A 9,232-nucleotide genomic window follows, 5' to 3' on the forward strand; every position below is an offset into this window, starting at 1 on the left:
GTCAGGACTTAGTCAATTCGACTAAGTCCTGCACACTCCACTTTTTTGCCCTAAATGATGTAATTCAAACATGATTTATTTTTGGAATTTGAAAGGAAGAATGAAGGATGATATAGAGAGAAAATTTAATGGATTTTAGAGAGATAAATAAACAGTTTTATAGAGAGAAAATGACTTAAATGAAGAGATAGAGAGAGAAACTGAAGAGAGGGTGTAGAAGAAGTTTAAGATGGAATTTGAAGGTGCAAATGAAGGATATTTTTTATGAAATTTTGAGGGCATGAACTGAGGATATGTATAAAGATCTAGACAGATGATGGAACAATTATAGAGAGATAAAGTAGGGAACATGAGTTTTTTTGAGTGAGAAAATGATGGATTTTAAGGGTAAATAGATGGATGGTGATGTGAAAATGGAAACCTAGGTTCCTAAAACCTCAATGCAAGTCTGGTGAGCCCTCAATGCTTCCTCTCAAGTCTGAATCCTTATATTTTATTAGGATCAGACTTTTTCAATGCAAACAAGAGACGAGATTAAATGAAAACTTCAACAAACTTACATTAATCAGGTTGAACAACCTAGATCTTGAAATGTGCCTTGTCCTGCTGGCTAGTCACTTGCTAGAGCATGTCCAGAATAAGGGGTAAAGAGGGAGAGAAGATTATTTAAATATTTTAAGAATTACTAAAATACCCCCTTTGGGTATTTTCTATTTTCTTTTCTTGCCATTTTTGCCTTTTTCTCCATGGGTTGAGAGTTTCCCTTGTAATCTTCAACTTATTTCTTTATAAGGCTTTTGAGAGCCCAATGGACAGGTCAGGTAGTGGCCCATCTTCCTCTGATTTCCCATTTGAAGGCCCAAAACACCAATTTTCTCCTTTCAAGTCCCTTTTTGAGAATCATTAAACTCTCAACAAATTCTCCAACTCTTAAAGAATTGTATCTTCTCATTCCCGTGAATTTCTGCACATGTGAAACTATAGAATACTCATGAGTACTAAAACTTCTTTATTTCAAAGAAGTCAATGATTTTAGTAAAAAAAACCATAATATGCAAAAATTAGAACTTATTGCTTATGCATATATATTTAGTTGGTTAAAATAATAATATGATAAATTTTGAATTAATAATACCATAATCATTTAAAATATATCTAAAAATCCATTAATTTATATTTTTATCAGTGTACCTCTTCTTTTCATGGGTTTATGAGATTTGTTTCACCAGGGAAAACATCACCATGTCTACACACTTGATTGATTGAGGATTTCCCAAGTATCTTTGTTTTGAAGGGGTAAAAAACCTTAAATAGATTCACACGAACATGAGATATCTTGGTCATACATTTTTTAATAAAATTGGACCATTGAGATGATGCCACATGGCATTACGGGAGAGGCCACATTCGACACGTCGTGGGGTCCATGGTAGTTGCATCTTCGAACAAATGTTTATTGTTGGATGTTAATCCAATGACTCACACTCTTCCATGTTTACCAGTATAGAACTTCAAAATAGTAATCTCATATGGAAATATTTAAATTCTTGAAAGCGTATAAAAGGGCGGTACCTAATATTTTAATGAAATTACTCCTTTTGGCCTATACGTCACCCTACACCATCTAGGCAATGTGTTGGGGCCACAAAACTGTGATGACTGGTTGGAAGGCCTCCACATAGCTGCACAGGTATATTTTTAGGACCTAAAATAAAATTATGAAATAGATAATATAACAAAAAATCATCATAAAATTCATATCCTTTAATTTTTAGTGCCTTTAAAAATGAATTTTCTCCATTGATTCCTCTAAACTTTTAAAGTTGACTTTGATTCCTCTAGTCTTCTTCTTATTTTTCTCTTTGCTTCCCTGTTTCATCAACTTAAGTCCTAAAATAATTAATATTCAATGAATAAGGTTAATTTCAAATGGTTTGAGATTGAGAAAGGTCAAACATGAATAAAGGATATAATTAACCTTCAAATAATTTAAAATTAAGCTTAATGGAACATCATAGTTATGGTGAAAATGTCACAAAGTAACCATAACATGCATCATAATCATGAGAATTTGGTATTAAATATAGATAAGGATGATATAACTGAATGCAAAAGATGCATGTTATTATTACCCCTTGGACTGGAAACCTTCACGTATCGATTGGGTTAAATCAGTCATCATTTAACTAATCTATATGTTGATCTAGTTAATTAATAAGATTGATATGTAAATATTATTGGGGCATTAAATTTATTAACTGGAATAATACATGGTCCTGGATGGTCACACACATAAGATTAATGGATGTTGCTGAACATATGTAACGTGATCAGGGATTTCATGAAAAATGTCTCAAATAAGTTAAAATTGGGATGTCCATTACCATACAACTCTCATCTTGTGCCTCCCTTTCCCCTCTTCTTCTTGTCTGCACACTCCACTCACTCCCTTGAGGGAGACTTAATAGCGAGGATATCAACCATATCTTCAAGGAGATTTGGAGACAAATAAGAGGAGGAGATCCATCATTGCATCGATTGTGTTGATACATCTTGAGACTGAGCATATGAACGGCTTGGAGGCATTCTCAGAAGGAGCAAGTCAATGGTTAAATAAGTTCCCCACAAGGTGATGTGATTATCATCCACGTTTTAAATCAGTCTTGTGCGCTTTAGATTGTTTCCACAAAATTTAGATGGCTGAAATAATCAATCAAGCCCTTAAAAAATAAATGTAATAAAATATTATAAATACATTATAAAGTTTTTATAATATAATAATTATTATCCAGTACTAATAGACGTCTATGTAATAAGTTATGGCTTAAAAATATTAATCAGTACATTTTAAATATGCACAATATAATAATTATTATTATATAAGAAATATTGGTCTTAAAAAAATGAAGTTCATTCCAAACTCACAAATGTTATCATAAATACTGCAAATCTCTGAAATAAGTTATGATTACAAAATTGTAATCAGTGATAACATGCAGCTAACAAATTAATTATCACACAAATGTCATGAAATTTGCACCAACATATGTACATTTTTATGTCACCTTATATTAAACTGATTAGTATGGCTTTTGTATGATTGTTTGAGTTTTCCAGATTTTTTAGTACTTTTTTAGATTTTTATGACATTATTATGCTTAAGAAAAAAAAAAATTTTGGTCTGTAAAATATTTTTTGAATAATTAAGGCATTAATTAATTTTTCAAAATTTTATGCATTTTTTCAGAATTTACGGACAACTAAATCATTGGGAAATGAAATTTAGAATCCAGAAATGTATATTTTTTTTATTAAAGGCATTTAAGTAATTGCTTATTCGTTTTTAATGTCACGTTGGCACCTGGCACCTTTTTGTGAACCAGATTGTGCCCTTGGGGTGCTGACATCAGCACCACATGGAAACGGAATGCTGTTTTCATCAATTTTTTGATTTTTTGTTTTTTTCACTCTCTTTCTCTAAATGATCAGGACATGTGGTGGCCAATAATTGCATGGAAGAGAAAGCAAGGAAAACATTATTAATAAAATGAATCATGGATCCCAATCTGGGTGGTACCTGTGTGTTGAGAGGGAAAACAGATCCAATGATGGAAATTCAATGATCGTAAAATGATGATATCTTGAGATCGGACCGCTGGATTGCCTCTGTATCCATCCATATGGTTGAATTATGAAAGTGATGATAGAAATACAGAGGAAAACATCGAGGAAGCTTGCCAAAACCTAATTAGCCAGAAAGAACACAACTACTGCTTCTGAAGTCAAAACTGCTCGGTTCTTGATCTAATCTGTGAATTCCTTCTTGAGTATTCAATTTCCTTCTTGATTGTCACAAAAATGCCAAGGTATGGAAGGCCTATTCATGCCTGGGAGGATTTTTGATAGTTAAGAGAACTTAATTGCATTCAGAATCAAGATCCAATCATAGAAAACGTGTTTTTGATATGTTTCTTATCCCAATTACAACCTTATATTCATAGATAAATATCAATAAATCCTATAAATCCAACTTCCCCCAATTTCCAACCAATTTCTCTCTTTTTTCTCTCTCTAGATCGCTTTCCATTCTTTTTCTCTCTATATTTGGAATTTTATTGTCCTAAAATTCAAATTCCTATCCAGCTTATCTCTCCATAAAATTTCACAAAATAATTCGTTCATTTCCATCCTCAATTTGAATTTCCAGTTATGTTATTTAAATCTAACATCATTGATATTCGTAAATTAATTTTGTTTTTTCCTGAGATGTTTGATCCCAAATTTCTGTTCTGAAACCTTATAAAGTCAATTTCAAGGATTTAAATAATTTGAAACTTATGACGTTATTACATAGCTGTGGAAGTGAAATTATAAAGTTAATTTTAAACTTATGACATTATTACAAAATAATAATGTGCTACATAATAGGTTATAAATTCTTTTATATTAATATGTAAATTTTAAGCTTGTATAATATAACAATTATTATGTGCATAATGGTCTCAATCAATAATTATAAAGTTAATGCAAACTTACAAAGTTCTTCCAAAATACACCATGGTAATAACGTGCAATTTACAATATCAATTTCATATATGTTGGGTTTTTATATACACTAAGGCGATTATAATTGGATGCTATTATAGTAAAAATAAAATAAATTTGTCTTTAGTATATTCTCCTGAATTACCCTGATTTTTACTTATTTTTATGGATTTTTTTTTCAAACTATTGAGCGGAGAACAAGCAAAAATTCTCTACAATTGCTCCTGGTCGTCTTTGCAGAAGTAAATACCCAATTTCATAAAATATTTTGATATTTTAACTAATTTTGGAAGAATAGAGATCCAAATATTTTTAATGTAAACTGGGAGAGTTAATTAACGTGATAGAGAATCAGAGGGCATATATCTTAATATCTCTAAGATTGGATTAAAATGAAATTATACAGAAGAGGGAGGATTTTCTGAAAATCTAGTTAAGAGTGAAGGCCAAAAGAATCAAATGGCTTAGATTACTTTTGATGCAGACCTTGATATCTGAAGATTCAATTGTCTGATTGAGCTCAAATTTGGAGGGCTAGTCATTAATTGTACCCTCTTTCCATCCAAATGGATGGATTAAATAGTAGTCCTTAAAATACAAAAAATTAAGGAAAACCTGGGATTAAAAGTAGAATTTTATCACCCCTCTACTCTAGGTATAAAATGATGGATATTATGTGGCCGTCAAGCCAATCACACTACCATGTTTATTTAAGTCCATTGAATAAAATATTTGCGTTCCTTATTATTCCGTGTGATGTTTATAAAAAAGTCCATGAATATGTGCAATAACTTAGTAAGTTATGATGAGGTCATAATACAGTGATCACTAGTCTTTAAACATGTATTCTAAATATTCATATTCGATGGATAGTCGAGACGGACATCAAATTATCTGGATAGAATAGCACTTGCTGATCCTACTTATACGATAAATATAGCGGATCCTGTGGCTATTAGTGTGGCGACACTAAGGACAGATAGTAGGTGCTCTTTGGAGAAAGAGTTCACTGAATTGATCCATACGAATCCCTGAATGTTATTATACCTAAATGTCAATCAGGTTGATTCAAGTAACAGTTGTATAAGTTCCACTGATTGAGACACCGAGGACATCTCGTGAGTGGACGACTACGTTTTGACTATGACTTACGAGCCTCTAATCATGGGATTCACATAAGTTATGGATCGGATGTAGTAAGAAGCTTACAGAGATGATTGAGTGGTCAAGGCAGGATCATCCGCCCTCGGTATAAGAGGAGATTGACTCAAGGAAGACGATGCAGAAAAATCCCTGGCCAGGGTAGTGAGGATATTGGAGAAGACGTTCTCTAATGATCCCAGTTACACACCAGTACTAATCGAACGAAGGATTAGGGTTTGACGATAAACCATACACTAAGTCGTTTGAGAGTCTCACGCGTATGATGTATTATACATATACGATAACCGATGAGGTAAAGGTTCCATGAGAGAGTTCAAGACTACTAGGTATCTTTTAGAGCACGAGGTGTAGCTTGGCACCCCACGGGCTGGAAACTTAATCTATTGATTGGGTTAAATTGATCCTTATTTAATTAATCTGTATGTTGATATAGTTAATTAATAAGGTTGATCAATAAATGACATTGGGCCATTAAAGTTATTAACTAGAATGATACATGGGCCTAGAGGGTCACACCCATAAGGCCATAAGGCCATTGGTGGATATATTTTACTTTGGAGGGTTTTTGAGAAAAACCTTAAGTGAAATATAAAGAGGGAAAGGTGTCTCATTTTGAAGCACCCATGAAAGCCTGATTTGAGAGCCCCTCCCTTTCTTCATTCTCTACATCAACCAAGGAAAGAGTCTCCAAGAAGAGTTGAAGAGGAAGAGGTGGAGATCCAAGCGTCGAGTGATCGCGTGGATACTTCTAGAGGCCGGACGCGTGAATGGCTTCAAAAATATCTCAGAGCGGCGAGGTCAAGGGTGGAACGAGTTCCCCAAAAGTTACTTTCAATATGGTTTGTTTGAAAGATCAATTGTGAATCGATCGACATGCTTCCGCATCCATGGAATGTGTTTTCCATGGACGAACCAAGGCACATAACCTAACATTAAATTCTTAATATTATCCCTTTTTCAATATTGTATGCTCAACCATAGTCTGCACTCAGAGGGAAGTTGGCCTTGGATCAAAATTTATTGTGGTATTGTATTTTAGTTTATGTTTTTTTGTTTCATGATTTTGATTTGTGTTCTTCTGAATTGCCTTATCTGGAGTGAAATGTACTAGCCCTTATTTTGATTTAAGAATGAACTTAGCTAATGATCAAATTATTTTTATCAGGCATGTAAATACCTTAAATATTTAATCTATTCATTAACTTACCTACATTCTTTACCAACCCTTATTGTTTAAAAACCCTATATTAAGTATTCTCCTTATCTCATTTCACTTCTGGTTCTAGATCTTCTTTTGAGGATCAGGTTTATCGAAGTGAGGACCTATATTCTCTTCACATTTTCTCGTCTCACCTTCATCCACATTTTCAATTCTTTGCCCTTATGATCTCCAAGCATCTACCCTTTAGAAGGGAAATTAATAGTGATCATCCACATTTAATCTTGGAGATCAGATCCTCCCTAAGTATCAGATCTAATTAAGAGTAAATCTTTTTAAACTTGATTCTAAATATTTTGAGTGAAATCCTTGAACTATGCCTCCTTGTTGACATGATGGAAGACCACCCGATCGAGCACACCCCAGCTCATTTTCAGTCATGTCGCGGAGCCCGAGCCGCTATGAATAACTCGCGCTTCCACTATCAGGTTTAAAATCACATCCGCGTCGTGTTGTTTCATCTCATATTCGTGTTTATTTACGGTTTTACGGAGATCCTTCATGGTATTACAGAGGTTTTCTTCACGTCGCCAGTTTTTATTCCGTCACCGTGGACTGTAGGGAGGCCCCCTCCTGCATTCGTACGTGCCTCCCCCATGAGAGTCTTGTGTTTTTGTGTCTTTTATTTACCCATTTGAGGGGGGGGGGAGCCATACATGTGCTCTTCCATCTTGAAGTACCCAACTAAGCCCCTTTCCCCTAAAGTAGCCCATTAGGGCACTACTGACCCCCCCTCTTCTTCCACTATAAAGGGAAGGGGGAGGGTCTCATTTTTCATCGGACTTGTTTTGAAAGGAAAAAAACAAATAGAGAATGTTTCATTTAGTAGTTATCATTGGTTCTTCATCCCCACCTCCACCTAGGCTTTCCCCTTCCTCCGTGAGGTACATGGCTTTGGCTGAAGGAGAACGCTATGACACCACCCAAGACTGAAGGAAGGTTCTAGTTGTTGCTCCAATTACTGCACCTTAATGGGATATCGTCACCATTGCCAGAACCCTGCCATCGGGAACTGAGTGCACCACGTGGTGGTGCCCAACGCTACCATGTGGCGCTGTCCCGACCATTGTCCAACAGCCGTTCAACGCTGATGTTCATCGGCGTTCTCCTGCACTTGGAATTTTGACCCTTGTTGAGGTGCCAAGGATACCTGTTGCACGCTAAGCGGCCTCACCCAGCCTGTGATCGTGCTCTCCGTGTCAAACACCGTCGCACCTTTTCTTTGCGCACCAGTTGCACTCTCAATGGCCATCAACCCCTCCGAGGAAGGTCACCATTGGCCTCTAATCAAGACGCTCGTGATTCTATGTAGCACCATTTGTTGTGGCTGTACGATAGCCTCCACGGCCCAACGATCCTCCGCACAAGTGGTAGCACACAACACTACAGTCCACTCTTGTTTCCTCTCGCCTGGAGGTTTTCCCTGCCAGTCTAAGACAAACGCGACCTACTGGACATCCGGGCTCGAGCCCGCAGGTTCTCTAAAGTTAACTTCAGACCTCTAAAATTATTATAAAATATGGCACTGCTATGTCATAAGTTATGGTTATTAGTATTAGTGAGCACATTTTGAATTTAATAAATTATTTTATATGTAGCAGTGAACATCAACATTATTTTGCATGTATACGAACATCGTTGCCCTCCTTTTCTCCTCCCCTGGAAATGGACTCCTCAATATTCTGGTTTTTGTGAAACTTAAACCTTTATTCAGAGTATGTACTTGTATTTTTTTGGAAAGTTGAGGTTCAGGCCTTTCTTTTGTTAGCAGTTTCACACGAATGAGCGAACTGAGGGAGAAAATGGAGCTTGAATCAAGGGCTGTGCCATAGAGGGGAAATGTTGGGGTGTTTGGATCCATAAATGATCCATCACTTTTAAATTAGAATCCACAGTAGTTTTTGTATTTATAACTCACCAGCATTTAAGATTCATAATTGAGATAAGATCCATTATTCTAGTAAAATAATTTGGTGTATCCTGTATCTTGGCGATCAGGATGTTTAAGACTTATTGGCGATTAAAAGAGCTTTAAGAGCCTTATTTTCAGAAACCAAATTTATTTCATTTGAAGGAATTGTATTAATTAACTATTACAAACTCTGTCAATTTTCACCTCATGAAAAGTGCTGTATATAGTTTAAACCTAATAAATTGTGGCTATGCTTGGATGAAATAATATCTTTAATGAATGTGCTTGAGGAATAACTAAGAATTCAAATTGTTATATAATTTTACATATCATGAGAAATAAGAGTATCATTTACAGCTAATTTGGATTATATTAAACATAGAACTAATGAT

This window comes from Wolffia australiana, chromosome 1 (assembly GCF_029677425.1).
Source record: "Wolffia australiana isolate 7733 chromosome 1, ASM2967742v1".
NCBI lineage: Eukaryota > Viridiplantae > Streptophyta > Magnoliopsida > Alismatales > Araceae > Wolffia > Wolffia australiana.